Source organism: Lissotriton vulgaris, chromosome 5, assembly GCF_964263255.1.
Source record: "Lissotriton vulgaris chromosome 5, aLisVul1.2, whole genome shotgun sequence".
In the NCBI taxonomy this organism is placed as follows: domain Eukaryota; kingdom Metazoa; phylum Chordata; class Amphibia; order Caudata; family Salamandridae; genus Lissotriton; species Lissotriton vulgaris.
In genome coordinates, this window is record NC_141693.1 from 1,507,183,710 (window position 1) to 1,507,210,901 (window position 27,192).

Consider the following 27,192-nt stretch of genomic DNA (forward strand, 5'->3'; position numbering starts at 1 on the left):
AACATATTCTGAGGAATTAGCGATGAAATAAGCCAGAGCCCTGAAGAAGTCCTTGTTGGACAAAAAGCCTTGGCTACTGTGGCTATTACTCATTGAAACACTTTTTATAGAAGAAAACAATTAAAGTATCACTGAACAAAGAACTCGTCTCCATATGTATTAATTACATGTTGGGTGCTAATTTGTTATGAACGCTGCTGTTGGGGTCAGAATGAAAATGTAATTCTGAACCTTAAATGCATTTTACTTGACACAACGACTACATTTGAGTTCTGAACCACCACTTATCACTTTGTTTTGAAAGCTGTTTTCCGTTGGAAGTAGAGAGGGGCTGCACTTCGGGTTTGTTGCACCATTAAAAATATTTATACTCTGCCTAATATCTTTGTTGGCAAGGGCGGTATCTCATTGCCTCAACCCCTCTTTTTCCTCGCAGACTTGTAACATATTGGTATATTTAACAAGATGTCTCGTCCAAACATTTGAAATGGCTAAATGTACAGCATTATCCTTCAAACTAGACACGTGACAGATTGACACATAAAATAGTAGCACAAACCAGACCACTTAGTGACATACAGAGCAACAGCCTTCAAGCTAAACATGACATGGTGGCACACAGAGCTTAATCCCTCAAACCAGACATAGCATGTCAATGTGAAGAGGAATAGAATTCAAACCAGGCATGTGCACACAGAGACATCACTGCATGCATCACAGTGCCACGGTTTGTAGTGGAGGATATGAAATTTGGAGTGTGGATAGGGAAGTGCATAGAGGTAATTACAGAAATAGGTACTGATGAGAAAAGAAAATAACCTCTACCTTGCATGACGTCGAAACAGTAGAGCCATCCACTGGGGGATGGTGCTCAGACAGTCAGATGTGCTTAACTGGCCAATGGGTGGGAAAGTAGTAAAAGTGAAAAGGATTTCAATTTTAAGAGATGATGTCACCAAGGAAAGTGGTATTGACAGAAAAGGATAGGACCTACAAGTGAACCCTGAGGGGCGCCAACTAGAAGTGAGGTGAATGCAGATAGTTTGAAGTCCAGGCAAAAAAGCAGCCAGAAAATTGAGAGGAAAGCCATTTGGTGGATAGTCCTAAAATATCCTGAGTGTTAAGTGAGAAAAGTAAGGTGGCTTGGTCTACAGTATCAAATGCAGCAGACAAGCAGAAGAATTTAAGTATTAAAAGGTGGCTGTGATACAGGTTATATTGTTTTACTGAATTAATGTATCTGTTTTACAAACAACACATAAATAAAAGGCATTGTCTTTTACAATGCCAATAGCTCAAACTCTCGTACACGAGAGACCTATTGCATTGCAAATGCTTGTTATATAAAAAGCTATGGCTTCTGCTTTTTCTTCAATTGGCACAGGGTTGATTGAGGTGGTCTTGAAGCAAACATGGATGTCATTCCAGGTCTTTGGTAGATAAAAGGAAAAGGTTTGTCTTGTTTTTTTTTCTTTTCTCTCCAGTCTGATTGGGCCTTGGTGGTGGAGGATGCCTGTTGTGATGGTTTTGCAGATGATGCCGCAGTCAAAAGAAGGCAGATCAGTGAAATCAGACATATCATGGTGACTAACAAAATACGCAAACCAGACATCTGACATGGAATATAGCAACACACACACATAATTATTCACATCAGACACGAAAAATATTAGTAAAAGTGATGCAAAAGCAGAGAATCTGCGGATAGGCCCAGACCCCACACCTAATACAACAGGACCATTCCTAACCACTTGCTAGTCATTCCCCGATGAGCACTCCAGACACATCAGCTGCACTGATGTTCCAGATTATCAACTCTTCTCCGAACACACAAAAACATACTGGTGCCTGTCTTAGTAAACTGCAAATATTGAGAAATTTCAAGCCCTTGTCCCGCCCAATTGAACGAGCAATCCACCAGTAGCTCTCAATCTGCTCCTGTCTAACACAATGGATCATTACATTGCTCTTAGGCTTAGTAACTCACGTATGTATAACGGCCTTCAGTAGGACAGGAGGCCTTTGAGGTGCCAACAATGTGCTTATTAAGGACCTCTAGTGCAGAGGGTGATCTAACAGGCAAGTACTATACCTGGACCTGGGCATATAAACTATATCACTCCCTAATCTACACCTGTTCAGGACTGACATCCCTTCCCATGCTACTCTTCAACTGAGTAACTTGGACCAGAACCCTTCTAAACTCACTCACCCTGAAGAACAGGCACAAGGTTGTGTGACCGCATCACCCCACTGTAAGACCCAGCTTGAGGCTGTGGGACTTATCACACACAGGGTTCAACTGGCTTCAGATGTTTGGATCACGAAAACCCAACTTGGCGCACCAGGATGAGATCACTCACAACAACACCACATACAAGGCAGTGGGATGACAAACCAAAAGTTACATCCAACATCAGGTGAATAGAACTGCATTACCTTCAACATTACAGCCGGTTGGAGTACTGAAATTGTTTCACCTCATTCTATACTAGTTTTTATGTCCTGAGACCACAACCACACTACTCCTGGCCTGAAAAGGTGCAAACTCCTTACAACTCCACTTGTACCTCTCTCTGCTTGAACAGAGGTGTCAGAACCTATTCACCCACAGGCAAGGAGGTTTATGCAAGGAAATAATTTCACAATAAAGCTGCACCCCCTCTGTGATGGGATCACATGCCCAGACCCCCATCTGAAGCATAAGGAGCACATCACAACAACGCTACTCATGGCTTGATATCTTGTTATCCCACTGCCTCAACACTACAACTGACCTGAGTTAGAAGGAACACCCACACCATTAAGGAGCACATCACAACAACGCTACTCATGGCTTGATATCTTGTTATCCCACTGCCTCAACACTACAACTGACCTGAGTTAGAAGGAACACCCACACCATTGCTACACTCCTGAGGCAGTGTCACCTCCAACTTTACACCACACCTAAAGCAACGTGCTAAATCATAGCCATATTACACATGAAGAACTAGTACCACAACGTCTTATGCCACACCTGGCCCTAGGTTTAAGGATCACACTGTCTCCTTTCTCCATAGATCGACTGTATTTACTGCTCTGTAGCTCCAAATCAGATAGTGGGAGCTACCTAGGACTCCAACCAGGCGTGCAACACCCATTGGACTCACTGGGCTTCAGCCCCACACTCCCCCCCCGTGTGTGGCAGCCCAGGATGAGACAGATCCCGGACACACACACAGCCACACCCGAACGTTTCACAGGTCTTTAAAAGACCATTTGAATGTTAATTAGGCCTTGCTGTTGTTTCACCCCTTGTTGGAGGCCCTGCAGCTCCACTCTGCCTACTGATTAAAGGTTCAGCCCCCCCCCCCCCGAAATTTGGCTCTAGTTGCGCCTCTGACTCCAACCAACCACTTCCTTATCCCACCGCCTATTCAAGTTGTGGTACACAAACAAAGGTGCGTAGTCCAGGTGTAGAAGTAGATCCCTCTTTATTAGCAGGTAGTAAGGTGGCAGGTTACAGGATAGGAAGTTACAAAGAGAAACCCCACCAGGAGAGAGCTACCAGCTCCTCAGCCTCAGATGACCAACTGACAATCTCCACACAGGGAGGCACACTAACATTCCATTATGTCACAGGACATTCTCATAAAGTGTTAGAGAGGGAAAATACATAGAAGTTACAAAGAGAAACCCCACCAGGAGAGAGCTACCAGCTCCTCAGCCTCAGATGACCAACTGACAATCTCCACACAGGGAGGCACACTAACATTCCATTATGTCACAGGACATTCTCATAAAGTGTTAGAGAGGGAAAATACATAGAACCATTTACCACACAAGTGTTCACATACCATTTGGGAAAACGATACCAAGTAACCTACCCCAAAATAAGAATGGATTGCTTTTGAGATCTGTGTACATACATAGGTCTGGATGAGTTAAAGCAGCTAGTGTGCAACAGACGCTGTATATATATGTGGCATGTGAAATGATTCAAGACAGTGTAAAGAGCGGCTGAGGGGAGGGCGAGTGGATTGGGAGTGTGAAGCTAGGTGGCTCCTTAACAGTAGTGAACAAGGTGCTCCTTTAAAATATGTTTTTTCAGCTTCCTTTTCAAGTGGATGAATGAAGAGGATACGTAGATAGGTGACACAATGCTATTCTGGGACCAAATTCAGGTGATGTGCAGCTGCTCAGTTTTTATCGCTAATGATTTAAATAAGGACCTTATCGCGGTGAACTGGGAAACGGTGATTCAGTTTGAGGTGTATATTTTATTATGTTGAACAATACAATTATATTTTTTCCATGAGGAATCTGTTTATGTTCATACTTTCCTCTATTCACAGCCGTCCAACCCCCCTTACGATCACCCCCTCACTCCCCGAAAATGGACTCCTATCCACCACCCAGCTTTCCTAATCCATCTCCTACACGTGCCCTCAGACTAAACGGTCATAATGAAGTGGATTTTTGAATCCCATTCTACAAGAGTCTGAACTGCGTTGTATCACCAAGGCAGTATCACCATCTTAAATTACGAAACTGCAATATTTAAATGCATTGTGCCCATGGCAAAGTTTCAGAATACAACACAAAAGTATATATATTAAGTGTATGGATTAAAGAGATCTCAACCAAATGCCCGAAAATACTATGCTCCCTGGTGCTGATGGTAGCTAGGCAAAACGTGGTCAGATAATGGGGTGCATAACTCAAAATTGCCTGGAGCTCGAACTGTGAAAAAAAGGTATGGACTGGTGTATGCAGGCTGCAAAATATGTGTGGTGTGAGGGCATGCCTCCCAAAACGGGAAAAAAATTTGGAAGCACGAAGAGCATATACAGGAAGATGTTATGGTTTAACACATTGATACAAAACAAAGCAACAAGATGGCATCAGTACCCCCACTAAATAATACTATATGGTGGAAACACCCTAGAGACACAATGGCATCAGTTAGAACTAACATATGTTATACTTAAATTGTGGCAAATGTACTTATGACTATTGTTTTTTATGTCAATGTTACAGAAACTCACTAAAACGTTTTTTCAAAAACATTAAGACTTCATATCTGAGAAGTAACATTTTAATCAAAACACCATTAATAAGACAGGACTTCAGAATTAAACTCCATTTTAGGTTGTGCATTATGTTATGCTAAGAGATTTGTTTACAGGACACAATGCAATCCAAAGACCGCTTTAAGTTGCAATACACATCTCCTAGGACACAGCGTAATCGAGAGCCGACTAGCCATAGGCTTCATAAAAAAGGAAAGACCTAGAAGATATCCTAAATAGTTGATGTTGCTCCATCACTTGCATGTGCTGGGGATTTGCATTGCAGAGTTTACCTTCCTGGAAACCCATCATTTTTTGTTCTCCTCACCTCGTCCTCTAAACTATTCATAGGATCGTTCGGATGCTATCCGTAGACCAGACTTATCTCCTTGGGGAACATCTGCTAAAAGCTGGTTTTAAATAAAGCAGGCCTTTGTCTGAGACTGCTCTGTAAGGTAGGAGGAGTCTTAACCTCAATACCCTAGAAGCCAGTGCAGGTGCTTTCAGGCTGGAGTAAGATGGGTATTTTTCTCCACCCCATCAACCATATTTTGCCCTTTTTAACATCTATGGAGTTGAAAAGCCAATGGCTATACACTGAACAAAATAACTGTTCTAATTAATGTGGAGCAGAAGAAAGTTTGACAGTCATGGACAGGAGTTTTGCCCTTACATATGCAAACAGGGTTAGGCCTACTTTGGCTCTAGTTCTTGTGCGTCTCTACTACCCATTTCCTTAGTACAACATTGAGTTTTTTTAATTACGATTTCTTGGGTCTCAGTTGTGACTTCACTATCAACATGGAGTGACTTATTACTAAAGCGCTGTCCAACAATTTCACCTGCTGTTGCAGATTCCAATGTAAGCTGATGTTCTTGACAATTCCGCCATCTACCATAAGCCGAGCCAAGATTTTCCAAATAGGTCCCAACGCTCTTTTCAATAGGTGAAATTAAAGTACCCAGGGCAGCTCAAAGTCTGCTAAGGATGTAACACACAAGCAATATACAAACAAAGGAAGAGTGTCCGTCAGTAAGACGTGGGTGTGATCAAGATAGCACGTATTAGTATGAGGCCAGCTGTAGTTGGTCAATACACTGGGCTAACTTTCTAGAAAAAACAAATTATTTCTTCAAGAAACCCTCACTCACCCTAGTGGTGACATGCTTCATCATCGGGTCCACTCGGGAGATCGAGTACCTCCCGAGTGTGCTACGACGCCAGGAGACTGCGGAGCGGGTTGTTGTGAGAGTGAATGTGAAAAAGAAGGTGTAGTTAAAAATGTCAGAGGTTGTCCCAAAAAATCATTTATTCGCTGGTCAACTTGACATATTAAAATTAATGCTAAGTGCAGGGAAACTATCCACAAGAAATACAGGTGTTTCCCTGTTAGGGGAAGGTCAACATGTTTCTGCCCTTTAAGTGTGTGAGTTTACAGGGCTTTCGTCAGGACCAGTGAAGTGGGTGTTACCTCAACAGGTATAGGCGCGCTAAGGCCTACCCTGCTGTAGGTGTGAAAGTTAAAAACAGTGGCACTATGTGTAAAAAAGTGCGTGAGAATACAAACCAAAGGCTGGGGATTTGCCTCAGTTGCGAGGAGCCCAAAAGTCTGCAGGTAGGTAAAAGACAGACAGACAGACAAGACACGAAACATACAAATGAGCAAATGGTCATTGATGATCACGGTTTTGCCATGCAACTTTACCACACCTAAAGTTGCATGGCAAAACCGTGATCAGTGGGTGTTGAGGTAACACCCACTTCACTGGTCCTGACGAAAGCCCTGTAAACTCACACACTTAAAGGGCAGAAACATGTTGACCTTCCCCTAACAGGGAAACACCTGTATTTCTTGTGGATAGTTTCCCTGCACTTAGCATTAATTTTAATATGTCAAGTTGACCAGCGAATAAATGATTTTTTGGGACAACCTCTGACATTTTTAACTACACCTTCTTTTTCACATTCACTCTCACAACAACCCGCTCCGCAGTCTCCTGGCGTCGTAGCACACTCGGGAGGTACTCGATCTCCCGAGTGGACCCGATGATGAAGCATGTCACCACTAGGGTGAGTGAGGGTTTCTTGAAGAAATAATTTGTTTTTTCTAGAAAGTTAGCCCAGTGTATTGACCAACTACAGCTGGCCTCATACTAATACGTGCTATCTTGATCACACCCACGTCTTACTGACGGACACTCTTCCTTTGTTTGTATATCTATTGATTGGGGACTAAGAGTGCCTCTGAACCCTGTCTCTCCCTTTGTTGATCGATGTAACACACAAGCAGACAGCACTTTAACACACTGTTTTTAAGAAGCAGGACCCTAAAACTCTTGTTCACAAGAAAGAGACTTCCGATGAGCCTTCATTCACGGAGAGCAGATACCTCAATGACCTCTCCGACAGGCTGTCACCCACCACTTCACAAAAGCAGCTGACATCCTCCAATCGCCAATATAAATCTACTAGGCACCATCACAGCTTCCTCTGCACAGACAGGCACGACAAAACAGCTCATTGGATGTTGGCTCATTCATAGGTCAACATCCATCCTCAGCTCATTATATTTTGATACATTTTGGGCGCCATTTACTTCAATAAAACACAGGGCGGCTTCAATCACATTTGTTGAACAATCATCCTCTTTGGTCTGCTAAATCAATATGGGTTGGATGTTGAAATAGCACATTTTAATAGATTAGAAGAGCAGGCCTAATAATTTGTATTCATTTGAGCTGCACTTGATTAACAACCCTGTGCTACAAAAGTAGAGACCGGCATCTGTATATAAGGGCCACAGAACTGAGGTAGGCTCTAGACAGCATTTGGTATAAGCCAAGAGCTTTTCTTTTCGCTCCATATTTTGGGAACAGAAAATTGAGTCATATGAGCCTATAAACAGTCAACTAAAAGCATCCATTCAATATTAAAGTGCTGAAGTAATCAGATCAGGGGTCATTTCATTGAGTAACAAATGATGAAAGGCTGAGTCAGCCTACTATGGCAAGTTCATAACATGAAGGTAATATGTAGGTCTGAGAAAGGTGCACTATTACACCTTTCTACCCTGCCAGCATACCTGCATACGATGCCACTGCAGGCTCTGCATTGATGGCAAATGGGCACACGCTGGCGCAGTGTGCGACCGACATACCCACTGCGGCCCGCCGCCTGCCAACCTCTCGAAAAGAATTAGAAAAAACAAAAAAAGGAAAGCCAGCCCACTCCATCTCATTAGGAAGGTAAACATGAGAGCAGCTAAGTGTCTAATTAAGCTCTAATTAGTCCCTGCTTGTTACTAATGCAAATTAGATTACGCCGCTTAACTACAGCATGTCCACAACACCCTTGTTAATTGCGGCCTTTGAAATTAAATTACTCCCTAATTAGCATATGAAAGCCATTGATTCTGAGCCAGGAAAGATGAGGGCAGTAGAAGCTCAATGCCAAGTTTTGTTAATAAGGGAGCCTAATTAAATAGTGACGCGCAAGGAGGGGTTGCACTTCCATTTCATAGCCATGTTGTGTGTCGCTAAAGCCTGGCACAGGAAAGGATTGGTACATGAGGGCAATGAGAAAGTGTCACAACCCACTACCGCATGGGAATACCATAATGCAGCCAATCCAGCAACAGCCATTTCTGTCCTTTCAACTCCAAGTTCATCCTTTTCCTGTTCCAGCCTATCATTTCAACGCAGCCATTTAAGTGTCAGCCACTGGCTGCTCTATTAGTTCAAACCATGCAAGGCCAAACCTCAATCGGGGACAGGCATTTCCAGACCTAACCGGTATGGCGTCCATTGACCAACCAGCTCTTTAAAGCCCAGCCCTGGCACTTTCAAGGCGAGACAATTCCAGTCCAATTATTTTCTTCTCCTTGCCAACTAAGCCCCTATCAACCAAACAATTAGGCCTTGCCCTTCTTGGACAAATCCCTTCTAGACAGACCCGTTCATTCCAATGTGACATCTTTCCTGACCTGCGAATGGCCCCTCTGCACCTTTGCTGTCTTGTTCCTGTGGCATTCAAACAGGATCTGGAAGACTTGGCCTTTAGATGCCCATTCTACAGTAGGCAGATTGTGAGCCAATTGGGCACTCTGTGAGCCTGTCTCCTTTGGACCCACGCCCAATAGCAAGTGCAAGGTGAGAGCTGGGACTGGACAATACTCTGAGGATTGTGTTCTCAAGAGATTCCTAGAGCCTACTTTCAGGTACAGCATCACATTCGTACGACTTTGGCAAGACCAGTAGAATGCATGTGTAGCAAATGATAGCCCTAAGCATTGCACAGATGTTCAGGCATTTGTTATACATAACTCATATTCATAGGTCGGATAGCACTTCCTGGTGATTATGCTCTGTATTAAACATTTTCATGCCACGCTTTCCTCGTGTTTTTTTCTTTTTAAGCAGGCTTCCAGAGCACTCCGTAATTCACCACCCCATCTTTCTTGCAATGAATTGTCAATGACACTGCATTCACCTAACACTTCAAAAGAAGCAGAATCATAAGAATCAGACACTATCTTAACGTATCTCTGATATGTCATAAAAATTTGGGGTCTACCTCTTTGACTACCCACCCTCAGCCCAGATATGGTGTTCTGACAGATCTGCCCCACCCAATCACTCCACACGGCTACTGATTCTGCACCTAACCCGATGCCAATAGTTCGTCAATATGGCCACTTTTATAATCCTAGGCTTTTCACTCCACCTCAGTACCATCCTAACCACTAGTCATTTTACCCAGAATCTGTTAGGTGGCAGGTCCAATGTTTAGTTCATATTATTGGACTGCACTAACATATATCCAACACAGCCAGATACACCTTTTAGTCTGCTACCATGGTACCCAACTGCAATTGCAATGAAGAAGCACCATACAAAAATCTTTATTCACTAAGCAACAGAAAAGCCTATTGAGCGAATAGATGCCTAAGCAATTGGCAAAGTCCTCTGCCATTTAGCTTTAATGGGGCCATCCGGTGAATTATGTCACAAAAGCTATCAAACCCGAAGCAGATCTCCTCAAAGCATCATTCTAGAACAACTTACTGTTGGTGAATATTAGAGATGCAGGACGGGGTAAATGGAACGTTTTGCCCCTCTTCACTAGATGGCCCTTTGAACAGCAAAATCGTTCACCTGCAGCTTAATGAAGAAGAATCAGCGGAACTAGCAGAGAAAATTGACAAAATCACTATATTAACACCCCACAAGCAAAATTAGTCTGCTCTCTGCAGTGGTATACTTGGAACAATTTGGAAAGTCGGTAGACCACCAGAAGTGTTGCAAGGCCATATAAGTGGCAGATGTCTGCTAAAAAATACCAATAACATAGTATATTGTATATCTAATCATTGATAGGTCTCCTGAGTTGTTCTATACTAAATGGTAAAATGAATATTGTTTTGTAGCTTACACCCAGTAACACATTTCTCTCTTGTGCTTCAATCGATTTTCATGAAACCTGGCATTTGCTGTTGTTGTTCCATTCAAATAAATGCCTGTGCAACTTTTGAGCAGGGGTGAGGAACAGAGTCATTCCCTCTGCATGCCAGATATTCGTGGTCTCTAAGGGTTTTTGTTTTGGAGTGAGCTCTCTACCCAAGCACACATGCTGCGCACGGCACCGGTATCTGCTTTACCTGTCATCAGGCCCAAGTGGAGCCTACAACAAGGGAGGGCTCGAGGAAGCTGTTGTAAATGAGACTCCATACCGTGGTATAAGTATTGGACTGGTACAAATTGCACATCTGTGGCCGCTGGTGGAGTTTCAGTACAGGCAGTGAACAAACAAGAGACGCCTGTTCACGCGCCTAGAGGGCAGCGCTTGAAGGAAGCCATGGCTTCCCCTTCTTGGATCACTGGTTTGTAAGTGTAGTCGCTGGTCTAGCAGTTCACTTTCAAAGAAGCACTCACTGCTGTACTCACGGTTGTTTGGGTTCCTTCTCAATGCAGAAAACTTACATAGACGCTGACAGGGAGCAGCAATTCAGTGACTGGAAACGAGCAGCAGCTGAGGTTGGAGCTTGGTGGCAGCTGAAAGAGCAGCGATCAGGCTACGGTGGCCCTCGGTCTCGCGCCCAGCCTGTATGACAGTGGGCGGTGCTAGTCCTCGGTGGTTGCTTTGCCCGTGCACGGGATGGGTGGCAGCCTGGAGAGCAGTCTGCTTGGGCTAGTTAATAACTAACAGGTTTTACTCTTTGGTCAACTCCGAGCAGAGCAGAGGAGGGGCCTCTCACAGTCCACTGAGTCATACTCATGTTATCTGCTGCGTTAAAATGCACGCAAAGGCAAGAACTTACTAAGTGATATCTTTCATGCATGCACATTTACCAACAGAAAGTATGCAATGCCAGAATAAAACAATATCCGAAAAAAAAGATATGGGTTCACCAATCCCAACAACTTCGAAATACAAACCCTCTAGCAACAGACTTCGTCCAACCCAACAAGAAGCACTTACAACCCAAAACTGGCATGACAAGCATTGACCAACCCAGAAAAATGCATTAGTCAACCCAACGATTGGCGCCTTTCAACCCTAAAATGGCATCTTGCAACCAAATGATAAGCATCCACCAACACTGTAGATTTATTATACTATTGCAGTAAGCACATACTGCATCCATGAGAACTAGTTCCATAAGGCCCAGAAATGGAAATGCCCTCTACAGTTAAAAGCAATGTTGTAGAGAGAGCATGGGGCATTTCAGGCCACTCTAGTCTGCCCTAATGTATTTCCAGGTTATGACTTGGGCAACCCATTTTTTTCAGGTTTGATTTTCAGCTGATAGAAATGGGAATGAGGAATGAAACTAATGCTGGGGGTGAGAGTGGGGGGAGCGGTTTGGAGGAGGGGGAAGGGGTCTTTGGTATTTTTCGTTTCTGCCTGGTAATCTAGAAAGGACCCCAATGAAGAGTGCTGCCACGATCTTTTATAAAAAAAAATTGTACTGTGGAGGGATTGGATTTGTTTTCTCTCTTCCTTTCCTTGCCTTTATGGCGACAATACGGAAAACCTCAGAGTAGGTGGTGAGGTCTTGTTTTGAGACGCCAGCAGCTACTCGTTTTAGAAACATAAGGCAAAGTAAGAAAAATCTTCATGCAAACGATGGGGTCATCAAGCTACTTTGATTCATCTGAACTAGACCTACATTGTTGCAGGCCTGGGTTTCAAAGTCCATTTCCCAACAAGAAAGCAGCTCACATTAGGAAGCCTGTTGCAGGGAACCCACAACCGCTTCCCATGGCCAGATTTGCCTGGCCCCCTTTCGCAAGAAGGCCTATCTATTCTGGGTGGGCTGGTGATGGTGATGTCAATTCTAGAGTGCAGCCCGCCCCCCGAACTACACGAACTAAAGTCTTGAATTTTTGATGGCAGAGGCACTTCAAACGCATGTGCCAATGTCTTCTATGGTGTGGGGGAGTAAGAGTTTCAATAAGGGCATTCGCCCAGTGATGGAGTTGTTATGGTTAGAACGTAATCCTCCACTAAAAGAACTATTTTTCTTCACAGGCAAATCATAATGATCATACCAAGAGTTGTGGCCTATGATTTTCCCTATTTTGTATTTGACGACTGGGGCTTGGATTCTCATCTGCCCCTCTGACAATTACCTTGAGGCTAGTTCTAGACTGCAGGACAGGGCATTCTGGCTCAAAAATTGAATCTTCTATATGATCTCACAAAATAGTTTTGGCACATAAAAAAGTGTCTCATCTCATTTTATAGAGATGTGACACACCTTGATGTATTTGTTGTTAAATATCAAAAAAGTATGACTTTATGTTTCCAAAAACATTGGATGAATCCTTTGGGGGGTGTATGCTGGTGGTGGGGGGGACCCAAAGTCCATGAAGGGTTGCCTGCAACCACCAAACAAGAATACAGATTTTGCTTTCCCCTCTTTGGAATCCGATACATTTTGGCATTGATTATTATGTTTATTGTTGCAATGGTTATGGTTTAATACTGAAGAGATTGCTAACCCTGAGACTAAAAGATGTTTATCACCATCAGGATGAACATGTTGCTGGCGTCCAAAGCTCTAGCCAGAAGCCTGTGGCTGATGCTATTAAATATCAGCGTACCAAATACTAAGGATATGTGGTCTTGAATTTACCTCATTCCTCTTAATCTACTACCAGATACCCCCATCATCTTTATTTCACTTTTGCACTTTCCTGCTTTCTTCTTTTGTGGCGGTTTTCCATCCTTTTCTTCCTCCTTCTTTCTTCTTTTTGTATTTTTAACTATTTTGCTCTCTGGAAATGTCTGAGTAGGAAAAATAAGTGCTGGTACTCAAAAAGGAGTACCGGAAACCACGGTACAAATTATGCATTAGGAATGGTGCAAAAAATGTTTGGTTTGGCAGTCAAAATAGTATTTGCTGCAAAAGGTCTCCCTAAACACTTGGGCCACTAGAATTATGTGGCAGTATGCAACCAAATGATGCAGCAGGGTTGAATTAATTATGTGTCAAGAAAAGGCAAATTAAGTGACATAATGATGGTACATCTTGTGATAGTAGTACTTATTTTGACATTCTTACACGTGCTAACAATGTGTTGGCAAAGATTCTACCTCACTAATACCAGTTTACAAACCAAAAACAGCAATACACATCTGAAAGGTGACCAGTCAAACTCTGTGAAGGGCTTCCACTGCACAGCAACACAGGTCACTGCTTTTGTAGTAACTTTTGATCCGTTTGTCCATGGCGATTGAACTCCTGGCCTGTAAACTTCAGCAGACCCTCCTAGGTTAGAGAATCCCTGTGGGCAATACAGAACATATAATTTCGTTGTATGCAGACGATGCCTTGGTCTAGCTCCGACAACTGGAAGTTTTGGTTCCAATCCTACTTGGGGTAATGAGGGAATTCTGGGAGATCTCAAGACTTCTGGTAAATGCTCACAAATCGATATTATTCCAGCTGGGCCTTCTAGCCAACCATCAGGTAGAATTGCTGCTTTATCTTGGGCTCCAATGGGAGACAGACAGCGTTAAATATTTAGGTATTCATATTGCCCGTCATGAAAAGCAATTCTTCGATCTCAATATGGGGAGGTATATGGCCGGGTTAAAATAGTCTATACAGTTTTGGAACTCCCTTCAACTATCTCTTATGGCGAAAATAGCACTTCTTAAAATGGTGGTACTCCAACGCTGTCTCTGCATAGTGCAGGACACCTTCAATGAGCTCCTGTGAACAGTGTTTGAAGACCTCGACAAACTGACCACGTCACTTCTTTGGCAGGGTAGGAGATGCCCAGCTACCTTGAGGCAAGAGTGGGAAAAAGGGGGTATGGAAATTCCGGACTTTGAGCTGTACTACTGTGCAGCACAACTGCAATATGCGGTTCACTGGCTGGATGGCGAGCCTAACTGGGAAAGAAACCTGCTGGAAGGTACCCACCCAGGATACCAATTGAGGGAGTGCCTGAAGAAGGGGGCTAGGACTCCACAGACTCTCCCCCATTTAATCCAGCACATGGGGAGCATATGGGAAAGAGTGGTCAGGCACATACTTAGAAGAGCCCCATATGCCCTAGACATGGATATTTGGTTGCTAGTACCCTTCACACAAATCACACAGACCACGGCAATTGACTAATGGCAGGAGGGTAGTTGCTTAATGCTGTCTGACTTATGCCCCAAGAATCGATTTATTTCCATGCAAGAGACTATAGAATAATTTAACCTGGGTACAGGCCAATTGCAACATTATGCAAAGATTGCAGCAATGGTGAGACAAATTTGGTTTGCCTTCCCGGAGGCCCCAAAACGCACACACACTCTTGTTACTTTGCCAGAGATGGCAGGGTGTTGTTAATTAACTCCTCTTTATCAAGCATTAGGAGCTGATAAACACCTGAAACCGCTCCCAATAGAGGATGCCTGGCAACTCCATGTTGATGATAAATTTCTCAACAGGATTGGCTCAAAATACATATGGGGGGTAAAAGAGTGTTGGTGAGTGCCTGCTTTAAATTAATCCAATATAATTCCATACTCATAACCAATCTATCCCCTAAACGTCTACTAACATATACCCCGCCAGAGACTCAAAGTGTTGTACGTGTAATCTGGAATCGGCTGACTTTTTGCACATGACCTGGCACTGCCTCGTAGTGCATCAATTTTGGTTAGAAAGTTTGGACCAGCCACGAGAAACCACAGGGTGGAAGATCCCACAGACGGTGAGGGTGTGCCTGCTGGGCCTTATCCCCGAGAATCCTAAGAAAAAGCTCAGTATGCGATACGCTATTTTAGCCTTCTCGTTGCAAAAAGAAGAATCACAATTTACTGGATGATTCTGCAGCTGCTACGTCTTTTGTATAAAATGAATTTGCCATATAATCCATCAAAAGCTGTATAACTTGCAGATTTTACCCCAAAAAGTTGTTTCTAGGTCAAACGAACCAAAAGTTAATTATTATTTATTTTTTTAATCTTTATTTTCACTGTAATAAAATTAGGAAGGCAGTATACAGGTCATTCAGGATCATACATTAGGGGAGTCAGTGTCATGTACAAACGGTCCGTGACCTGCTGGCAAGTCCCCTCCCACCCCACCAACCCCCGATCCATCGAGGTCCGTTGGACCAGACATTATGGTGAACATTTCAACCACCAACAAGAAAATACCCTCCGCCCACCCCCAGAGTTTCTGTGATAGGTAACCTATAGAAGGATTACATATCGGGTCGTATCCCTCATAGAGGCGTTATATTCCTTATAGCTCCCATAGGTTGGTACTAAACCTACTGTAGAAGTGTCCCCCTTTGCTATCCTGTTTCTTATGTATTCGTCCATGATTCCTCAGGTGGGTCTCCCCTCTGGGAATGTGTATAGGTGAGTAGACATCGAGTCATCTCTGCACACCCATGCTGTGAAGGTCTCTTGTGCCTTTGGATCTCTACCCCTGCCCATTCTATGAGATTCTTTTCCCAAGTGTCCCTAGCCGGCGCTCGTAGACTTACATAATTGCAGTGGCCCTGCCATACACTAGGAAAAAAAGCAGTTTCACGCTATTCTTGTTTCATGGCTCAACCCAAAAATTGCTTCCTTACCTCACTCTAGAAGATTACTGCCCTGGATCACAATTTGAATCACTAATTGCAAATTTGAATTTGTAGATATATATATTATTCATGATCACGGCATTGTTGATAATATGAAAAGTATATTGTTTTTCCTTGTGATCTCTCCTCTTTAGATGTGGGCAGGTGGTGAAAGACTGTAAGAACCTGGTAACTTTTGTGGAAGGTGCTACTGTTGGCTTGAATTATTTTTTTAGTAGACATAATTTATGAATATACACCGTGGGCAGAAGGGAGCAGGTTGTTTTTGCCACTGGCTCTCTGTGTATGTGACTTGTATGTCAGTGGTATTCTGTCCTGGGCACAGCAAAGATGGTGGTTGCTAGTTCTCTTTATGTAGAAGCAAAAAACTTCCCTCCTAAATGGTTCTGTGTTTTCTACTTCCATGTGGGGACACCATAATGTGCATGTGTACAGTTCGTGCAAATATTGACCAAGGTGGAAAAGGAAAAACCTTTCTAGCTTCTGTCACTTCCGAGTTCATGTCCACCAACATGAACCAAACCTGTCTCCACTGACGAAGTTATCTGTAAACTCTGAGGTACATTCCAATAAAGAAAAAAAAACTGGATTTGTTTTTGTAGTGACCTGGTCTCACATGGATTACTGTATATCAAATGAAGATGCTGGAGGGATGGACCATTGAGCCGGTATAGTCTTCTTTACAAACATCTGCATCAACTAAATAAATCGACACCAGAATTCAATAACAGTATTTCACAAAGTATCTGGTACAACAATAGGCTTTTTTTCACCAGTGGCCCGCACCGGGAAGCTCAGAGGCAGATCTGCAACACATGCTCAGAGTGATCTGTCTTGCTCGCTGGCTCGGTCTCTGCCGCCTTCAGCCTCACACGCATAACCCTGCCCCAGCACAAATCCCGAAAACTCGTCACCACGGTGGGAGAATGGGAATCGCAAGAGAGCTAGGTCTCCACAACACTACTCCACCCAACAACATAAACACATGCCTCACACTAGTCCATTACAGTGATGAGGTGCTGTTGGTCTTGCAGAGGAAAGGATGGCCTAACCCACTTCAGAAGAGGTTACATGACAGGATGGGGATTACAACAAGGGGACACAGTAAAACAACAAACACACAGGCGTTTCCGAAAAGCATAAGGAATTGTTCGCAGACCGATCTTCAGTGGGCAGGGAAACACTCTTAGGATTTTCACATTGAACACTCACAAATCCAAGTCACTGCCTCCTCCACAAGCTTCATTAGTCATTTCAGTTCCACATTCTTCTCCCTGCAATCTTGAAGTAAGAAGAATTTCAAGTGATGGTGTATCTCACCAAGCAATAATCATGGAGCCATTGATATCGATAATCACACAGGAATGAGGATCAAAGTTCGATTCTTTCTTTCGCTGGCTTTTTGACCTAGCAAATACTTAGGTACCTTACTGCCAGTGGGATATCTTGGGAGCTCGGTGTCTGTCTGCGTAATGCTTCATCTCGTCTTTGTCCAGAGCATCCCTTAGTTGGATTTCACAAGCGATTCCGGACTTAGCGTTACCAGCATGATACAAAATAGTAGTGTGAATTTTCAGATTGAACATCAACTCAGCAAGAGATACTGTTGTGTACTGCGAGGGATGTCCCTGGAATTACATAGTGTTTGGGCCAGTAACTATGATAGTGATTGGAGTGTGAGCTTCACCACTTGCAGAGCTTTCACACTAGCTATAAAAAGCTTAACTTCAACATTGGCTTGCCGCCATAAGTGTGTGATCTTTCGGTCTTGTCTTTGAAACCTAACTTCCTTGTGAAGTCGCTGAATTATTTCCCTGGGAAGGGTCGACAAGTCAGTTTTCACAATAGTGGAGAATGCCAAACAATAAAAAATAGTGTGTTTCAAAGTAGAGATTTTCACCTCTGATGAGGTGTTGGGCCCTGCCATTAATTTAGGAAATCTGGAACACTATTAAGTAAATACTAATACATTTTGACCAGTAGTTATTGGTCAAAAGACGGTTAACAGCATCTTCTCTCCACATTTTTGTCAGGATGTTTGACATTTGAAAAGGTTCAGGATGACCATCCTTGTTCGAAGTTTGGCATAAGTGACAAGTGCTTAATTTTTCTTCAAAGTGTTAATCTAGGTGTGAAAGCCATACCTTTTGCCTTAGGGGTCTCTTCATGGCCACCACCCCTCCGCGTGTTTTCTGCGCAAGGTTTATCATGTGATCTTATAGCGACTGGGAATGACCAATAGAGTGCTGCAAGCCAGTTCCAAGCCGCAGCCGGTAGTCGGAGTACCGGCCGGGCGGTGACGTGGGGAGGTGCAGAGTGGGGGGTAGTAATGTATAGATTACAGACTTTAACAGGTAAGAAAACATATAAATAAATAAAAATAATTTTGTTGCGCGCACTGCATCGCATTTGGTGATGCAGTGCGCGCAACAAAATTCGTTTTATTCATTTACATGTTTACTTACCTGTTAAAGTCCGTAATCCATACATTACTACCCCCCACCCTGCACCACCCACTCCCACGTCCCCGCCCAGCCGGTACTTCCACTACCGGCCGCGGCTGCCAGTTCCTCTCTAACATTTTTTAAAACTCTCCGAGCTTTCATTCGACTCTGTGAATAGACCTTGTGATTCTTTTCAAGTTTATTCCATTTTTGATACTCAATGACTGCCCTCATCACACATAATATAGGGCCCTGTCTAGATGCTTCCATTAACTCTCACTGTTTTCTTGCACATGGACAGGACTGTTGAATGACAAACCTAAAGTATTCTTCCCCTATGGTGGGGCAGCCTTTTTGTTTTCTAAAGGGAAGCGTGAGCTAAAATCTACAGGATTTTTGTATCCTTGCCAGGTCTGTATAATCTTTAGTCTTGTACCATAGTCCCTGCCTTTCAAAGTGTGATGGCATTTTAGCTTTGGTGTTCCCAAATATTGAGAGTAGGGCTATATGATCCATCACAACAGTGAAAGAATTCCCATACAGGAAAAGTGGAAAGTGTTCACAGGCCCATATTACAGCAAGGAATTTTTTTTGGGCCTGCAAATAGGACATTTCTGGCTTGGAGAGGCAGTGACCGGCACATGCAATAACACGGCGTGGCGATTCAGGGTCTGTATCTCTCTGCGCAAGTATGGCCCAAGCCCCACAGGACTCGCATCAGCAGTTAATTCAGTGGGCAAGGGGCATCTTAAGAGACAAGATTGTTGAACACTGCAAAGACCATTTGATAGTGGCTCCCTTTATTGTGAAATTCCTTAGAGGATCACTTATGGAGGCAAAGTTTGGTATATACCTTGAACAGTAACTGGCAAGCCCTAAGAAAGAGCCAACAGCAGAGATGTTTTTGGGTGCTGTGCTGCTGTCAAAGCAGAGACCTTGATGGGAAAAGGCCATGTCCCATCAGCTGAGAAAATGTGTTTGAAGAATTTAAGAGAGCTTATTCGAAGAGTATGCTTGTCCTTGTGTTAAGCATCAGGTTTGCAACTTGAAGGGCCTGACAGAACTTGAAGAGAGCAGCGTCATATTCTTGCTGAGTTCTTCCATGCGACAATGTAATTTAAGCAGTGCTGGATATCTGTTATTACTTTTCGTATTTCTTCGTGAAAGAATTCATCTCTTATAGCAGTACAACTCACAATGGATAACAATAGTAGTTACATAGTGTAACTCTGTGGCTAGTTCAAGCTGAGCACCATTCAATTGGTGCATCATGTCTTGTTTCCGTAGAGCAAAATGTATTTCTCTCTGGATTGCTTAATTGGGATGGAGCATGTCAACACACAGGAGGCTACTTACTCTTGCCTATTTTTGGAACGGGGAACCATGGGCAAGACCCATGGCATAGGACCTTGTACAGGTTTAATGATATCAAGCTTCATAAAGTTCTCATGGTTGTGTTAACTTGCTTTTAAAAGCTGAAAGTAATACCTCTGAAACGCTGTGCCACTGATTTCACCTTAGCGTTAATATGCAGGTGAAGCTGGAGTCGTTTCAGTTTGCCTTTGCCACTGAATGCTTTGAAAAGAGTTCATCAAGGTGCCTGAGTTCATTGCCTAAATGTGCAATGTGGAATGAGACCTTGTGGAGGCCAAGCTTGACCACGGAGTTGAAGCTTAAAGGTACCTATGGCTGCATCAACATTGCATACCTCCATCTGTAATGCATAGTCACCATGGGGCTGAAAACACCTGAGAGGCTTCAGTGATCCGTAAATATCAATGCTGTTTAATGTAGGCTGGTGCACAAGTGCAGCGAAATCAGTATCCGCTATTGGTGATGGCGGCTCCCTTGTCCACCAGGAATGGAATAATGGATGTACCACCTAGGTCTACATCTATGACAAGATATTTCAGATCTTCTTTGGTTTCTGTGGCTGTATCACTTCAGATTGAAAATACTTTTGTCATTTGAAGTCTTTCAGTTTCAGAACACGGTGAGTCTGATAACATTGAGGACTGTGGGTGGACAGCTACCTCCGTCAAGTGGTGAAGAGTTTGATCCATGCTTTTCTGCATCATCTGAGTGCCAGTTTTGTCGTCAGGGCTCTGGAGTGCAAGGGAATCTGGTCTAGTCTCACTTTTACTTTAGCACATCGACTGGAAATTGCCTCTGTTGCCACAGTTGTGGCACATACATACCACTGGAAATTACTTCTCGTTACAGCTGTGACATGTGGTCTGCGCCGCTGGGAACACACCCATGTGAGCGAAAACCTCATGTGAAGATATTTGACAGTGCAGGAAGAACCTGCCATAGATAGAATGTCTTTAAGTTGTTTCGGGTTCTGTAGTAGAGTCTGCCTGAAACAGACCAACTCATAACCAGCAACAATCAGATTTCAGAGCTTCCTTGCTGTTGTTATTTTCAAAGTCACAGTACTGCAGCCAGTCCTTCAGTCTCTTCACAAAAGTGTCAGTTGTTTCACCTTGCTTTTGCTTTGTGGCATGAAAATGTTTTCGTTTATTTTATTTTTAGAGTTTTATAGAGCACGAACCAGACCTGTGAGGGCATCAGAGCGCTTTACAGGATTGACAGGAGGTACAGGCAGTCTTGGGACGGGTGTATACAACTGGGATAGGAATAGATAGCTGCATTATACAAGGATTCAATTCAATTCAATTCAATTAATTTATATAGCGCGCTACATACCCAGAGGGTCTCAAGGCGCTTGAAGAGGGTGGGGAGTTACTGGTCGAATATCCAGGTTTTAAGTTGCTTTCTGAATGCTAGGTGGTTCTGAGTGAGGCGAAGGTGAATGGGAAGTGAGTTCCAGGTTTTAGCCGCCAGGTAGGAGAAGGATCTTCCTCCCATGGTGGTTTTGTTGATGCGAGGTACAGCAGCAAGGGCTTGGTTGGAGGAGCGTAGCTGGCGAAAGAAATAATAGGCAATACCATAACCTGCATACAGGTGGAATAAAAACAGGTAGATACATTATAAGGGAGAGCAGCTGTCTCAATTCCCGGGTGGGATGCCCAGAAGTGCTGGGTAGGTATCCTCCGGAAGAACCATGGGCAATGCCGAATAGACGGAGAAACAAAATTGCTGAGGTGATTGAAATGTAATCGTTAGGCGGGGAATTTGCCCATAAGAAAAGATTTGGCCTCCTTTTTGAAATGTGCCAAAGATGGAAGTCTTCTGATGGTGGGCGGGAGTGAGTTCCATATTCTTGGGACGGCCCCAGAGAAGGCTCGATTGTACAGGTTTTTTTTTTCTCGCAAGTGTGCGGATAAAAAACTTTTTGGAGAAAGTAAGTCATCAAGTGTTGTTTTAGACTACCTTAAGAAAGATTGTCTTAGTCCTCAAATATATATATATATATATATATATATATATATATATATATATATATATATATATCATGTCACATGTGGTAGGGCCAAAGCAATGCATGATAAGGCACAATAGACTTTTTTCATCCCCAGTGCTCCAGCATAAATGTTAAAATCCTTGAGCCATCTGCACCACATGGGGCCTAAAATATTTGTGTTAGCCAGGCTGAAAGGTGGAGGTACCCCCAAAGATATTGAGTCAGAGATAGTTGAGGCATGTGACACAGACAGCTTACTGCTTGACATAGGATGGGCATCAACTAATGCTGCAGGTTTATCACCTTTAGAGGACTAGGAAGCCATCAAGACCTCTAGTCTGATGCAGATGTATGTGAGATGAGCAGACCACAATTTCTGCAGTATAAACTGCATTGCCAGGTTAATACTCATTGCCAGATTAGAGACCTGGTCAAACCTTGGTAACGTGGATATCAAACGCAGAGGTGGGAGACAGAACCTTGGGACTGAGTAGTCTCCTCGATTTAAAAACATCTGCATCAACTTCCTAAATCGACACCATACTTCAACAACAGTTATTCATTCTTTGTTTCATACAACAGCACAGTCTCTTTCGCCAGGGTCCCACAACTAAAATCGCAGATGTTCCTTGAGCATGCGTGGTCAGAGAGATCTGTCTTTGCTGCCCGCCTCTAGACTAGGGACTGCGCTAGGAGAGGGAGACACGCTGGAGCGCTAAAGAGACCGAAACACTAACTTTCAGCAAGAAATTAATATCTAGAACCAGAGTTTGTGAAACTTGGCCAGCATGTGCTAGTGTGAGATAGGTAAAGCACTGTGAATCACAGAGTACCTGAATGCACTACAAAGAGAGCGCAGCAGTAATGGCAGTGCTTTCTAACTTGGGCATTTTGACTTCAATTTTCTCTCACAAGAGGACAAGGGCTTTGGTTCAGAAAAGGCACATTGCATCAATGGCCTTCACTGTGACCCCGGTTACATGTGATGGTGGAAGTGGTATGTATGCGTGTGGGGGGCCGAGCGGGCTTCCTAAAGCTGTTGCAAATACAATACAATACTGATCATCTCCATTTTTTTAGAGAATGGCTATTCTACTTTCTGTCTTTGCAATTAATAACACTGAGCATTGAACTGACTATTTTTTTCTGGAAACTGATTTGTATAGCTGGTGTAATAAACAGCTGCTCTATTTATGGTTGCTCCAAGTCTGGAGTGTGCAAAAAAAATAATGGACTGGAATGTGGCCCAAGAGATTGCCAGTGGCCAAAACGTTTGCAGCCATTCCACTAATCACCTGTTCCTTTTTTTATGTCACAAAGAAATAGGGTAGCCACCTGGCCGGTTTTATACCGGCATTTTTATCGCCTGCCGGTACAAAAAAATCGAAAACTCAACTAAAGCGAGTATTTTTCCCCTTATCAGTAGCATACTATAAACAGTAAATGTTAGAAGAAAACACTTTAAAATGTGTTCTACAGTCTGCCTTAATGAACCTAGACTGATAATTAAACTAACAAAGCACAGACGGCTTCATATGAAGCTCTACTTAAGAATTATGGCAGGGTCTTTGCAGAATATTTAAACGTTAACAGATGGCTGGTATTGGAAAAGGTGGTAACCCCTAGGCCCAAAACCTTTATCTATAAAACAAGTTGCCCAAACCCTTTTTCCATAAAAACAAGCCTGCCGGTTTCTTGACTTGCACTGATGGGTCCCAGACCTGATAATCTGTGGGCCAATCAGTTTTTGATGCAAAACTCAGACTGAGCATTAAGTGCTCACCATAAACACAGAACCAATGTGGGCCACTCTTTGCCCATTCCATCCTCTGTAGTCGTGCAGGTCATTGCACAGGGCTAACTTATCGAAAGGCTTTCCACAACACTGGTTGTCTACTACTGGTCTACCACTCGATTGCTTCACCTTCCCCCACCATCCCATCCCAAAAAGGCGAATCTGTACTGATACAAGTAATAGGAGATATAAATGGTGCCTTACACTGAAAAACGAAAACAAGAAAATATTTAAAGTACTCCATATTTGAATGACGGAGAATGTACCAGAAAGCCACATATCAGACTATGAATTCAAAAGATAATATTCAATCTCCCCTTTATGACGGGAGCTTTGTCCTAACAGCTCCCGTTTCGGTTTTTTTTCAAGACAGGGGAGACTCACGGCCAGGCCCCCAGGATCTGCGCTTTCGCAAGCAAAAAAAATTCAAAGAAAGCAGAACAAGTTCTGTTCGGGGATTTGATTTTTACGAGGCATTGATAATATAAAAGAAGAAAACGCCAGGCTTGATAATGTCGCAGTGTTAAAAAAAAAAAAGCTAAGAAGAGAGGCCATTTTTAATCACCCGCTGTACAAGTCTTTTTCCCCCAACGAGATTCAATTAACTGATAACAAGAGGCATCAAATTAATTTTTCAAGGATGTTAGATTTTGATGAAGGAAATCTTTCTGATTTTAATCGGGGCGGCGTTTAAAAGGCACAAATGAATATCCCTTTTTAATCATCAGGGGCGCGGGGGACAAGGCGCCAAGCACCGAACGTGGAAATTCAAACCGTTTAATTAGGGAGGTGGGGGCGCCATTTTGTAAATTAAGAATATGTCCATAAACTCCCACCCCAACAGACTAGGCTTTTTTTCTTCCTCACACTCACTATACCCCCTCCACGTATCCATCAGTCGCCTAAAAAGAGTGGAAAAAATAGTGGTTATTAACTAGGAAGCTATCGGCTCTCCACAACTGAAAAAAAAACAGTTTTGTTATTTTAAAAAATGGATAATGAATCCAAACTACGCACCTCGAATATCACGTTAAAAACGTCCAGAAAAACTGTCTGCGAAACGGACGAAGGCGTGTCCGAGTGAAATTGAGTGCGCTGGAGGCGCGTCACCAAAACGAGGGGAGGATGCGAGTTCACCGACTCCCCGCCTGAAATCAAGTGTACGCGAGAGCTCCCGCATGCTTCATCAACGTAGGGGGAGATTGCGGTTCTTGGTTGGGACTGTAGACAGACCGCTTACTGAAAGCAGGGAAGCAAAAGCGTTCAGAGTCGCCTCAGGGGATTCGGGGTGCTCGCAACGGCTCACAGATACACCGACTCCAGCACACAGAGTTCGTTTGGGCCTACCGCGGCCTACACCGGCGTGAAGCCTCGGGAGCCGTGGAAACGTCCCCAGCAGCGAGGTGTGGTAGTCGTAGGCCACAAATAGTTCACAGCGCCAGTGTAGCAGCAGCCGGTGTCTCCTGTCCTTGCCAGTTGGCTGACACCCAAAGTCTCGAGCTAGCGGAAGCCAGTGAACCTGTGCAGCACCTCTCTAGTAATGAGCTGGCAAAACCACCCATGGGAAGCGAGGGCTTTCTAGGAGCCAGCGGCGGACGAAAACAGAGGCTTGCCAGGGCCCTGCCAGCAAGCAGCCCGCCCTCGCGAGTACATAGTAGGAAACAGTCAGCCATGGCCAAGAACGCACGAGATAGCAGGCAACTACGGTCAATAGCAACAGCAGAGAGATCGCCGAGCGCACTTGAGAAACCAGAAAACAACCCGCCACGCCTGAGAGAAAGAAGAGCCAACTGCGGGCGAGAGCACAGGTGAACGCGGGGGGAGTGGTGGGTAAAACACACACAAGATGCGTAGAGACAAACTCGCACGAGGGTTGACAGCAGAAAGGCACTCATATGGACACATTCTGTGCCAGAGACAGACGCCAGTTATGGGACAGACAAGCAGAATAAACTATGCCATCCTCAAGCTTGATGAAGTCGTGCAGAAATGTGAAGGCTGAAAAACATGCTGAGGCGGAAGATGTAACCTAGAACTAAACCCAAGGTAAAAGAGCATCAAAAAGAGAAATGTTAGGAATTTACGCCCTTAGCAAAAACAAACATACGGAGCTGCCCCGCCTTTCGTAGCCAAGTTTCAAGTTGAGGTGCACGAAGTTGCAGACACGTGTGTACCTCACCCAGGTCAGGACCGTCGTAGCAGTGTTCCCGGGTCTGTACCATGGTTGAGGCACAGCCGCATAGGCGAATTCATATTTACATTTTTTTCGATTGATTTGTTAAGCCATGATAAAAAGAAGCTTTATTTCGGAGTCCTTTTGAAATTCTTCAAAAATAATCAAACTTTGAGTCACTTGTAGAAAATGTAACACCAATAAACTGAGCTGTGTATATCTTTTAAAAAAATCCTGCGGAATTAACTCTTGTGGCACATATGGGTTTTTCAGTTTGATTTGTCAAAAGACCGTGCCACTGATAAGTGGACTGCTGTTACACTTTGGTCCTATATTTCCTGTAAAGGACAGCTGGATAGCCTCTCTACCACATTCATCCCTTTGTGCCTGGCTTAAATGTTCACCTTTCTTCTGCTGTGAGTCAATATTGCAGGAATCCCAGAATGAAGGGGAAAAGAGGAGGATAGGCGCTTTCTCCTCATTTCCTTTTTAGGTCTGGCTGGACAGTGCAGCTGTCGCAGGATGTAATGTGATCAACCTAAAAGAAGAGCTTTTAGGAGTACTATAGAGAGGGACTGTGGTTATCCAGTAGGAGTACATGTTTTGAATGGGCAGAAGTTGTGTGTGTCCACAAAGAAAAAAAATCACGACACGCAGCTGTGATTGTTTTATTTATCAAGTTGCCTGAACCAGCAGCATTATAGCTGTATGAGCTTTAATGGGCACATGCATGACATTATAATGCTGTTAAAGTGTATCAGATAACTTACAGTGTTTGGCTTTCTCTAGCACAGTGCTTAATTTAAGCAGGTTGTTTCGGTGCTCGGCACCGGTAGTTAATTTAATTGTCAACATCAGCACTTATAACAGCTGCAACATTGTGGTGCAGTTTGAGAAATTAAAAGATAAGCAGAACAACAGCTGTACTGTCATACGTAGAGGTAATGGGTGGTGCAAGCTGTTGTGGCCTCCTGACGAGGGCCCTTGCCCTTATTATTTTCACAAATTAATTACAGCTCTTGGCAGCAGCACAGATGGGAGGAGAGTCATAAGGAATGTATTGCAGACCCGGCACCTTCCCCTTCTATCATTCACTTTAGACTTCTGAGTGCAGTTTTGTGTTTGAGAACAGCAATGCTGGATTCTATGCTGGTGGGGGCCACCAGCACTTATTTTTGGGGACCAGCACTTATTTTTCCTCCTCAGACATTTTCGGAGAGCAAGAGAAGAAAAAGCAAGGGTGAAGGAAAGAGAGA

General features: G+C 43.7%; 1 protein-coding gene across 3 annotated transcripts in view; it reads right to left on the reverse strand.

The window, feature by feature from the left end:
• Positions 1–27,192, reverse strand: part of FOXP4 (forkhead box P4) — a 305,849-nt gene that overhangs the window by 238,681 nt on the left and 39,976 nt on the right. Inside the window, exon 1 of one of the 3 annotated variants that reach the window (XM_086923537.1) lies at positions 11,034–11,160. The exons of the other annotated variants lie outside the window; for them this stretch is intronic. The gene's annotated coding sequence lies outside the window, so the exon portion shown is untranslated. Of the gene's footprint in view, positions 1–11,033; positions 11,161–27,192 lie in introns of those variants that run through there. 3 annotated transcript variants of the gene reach the window in all.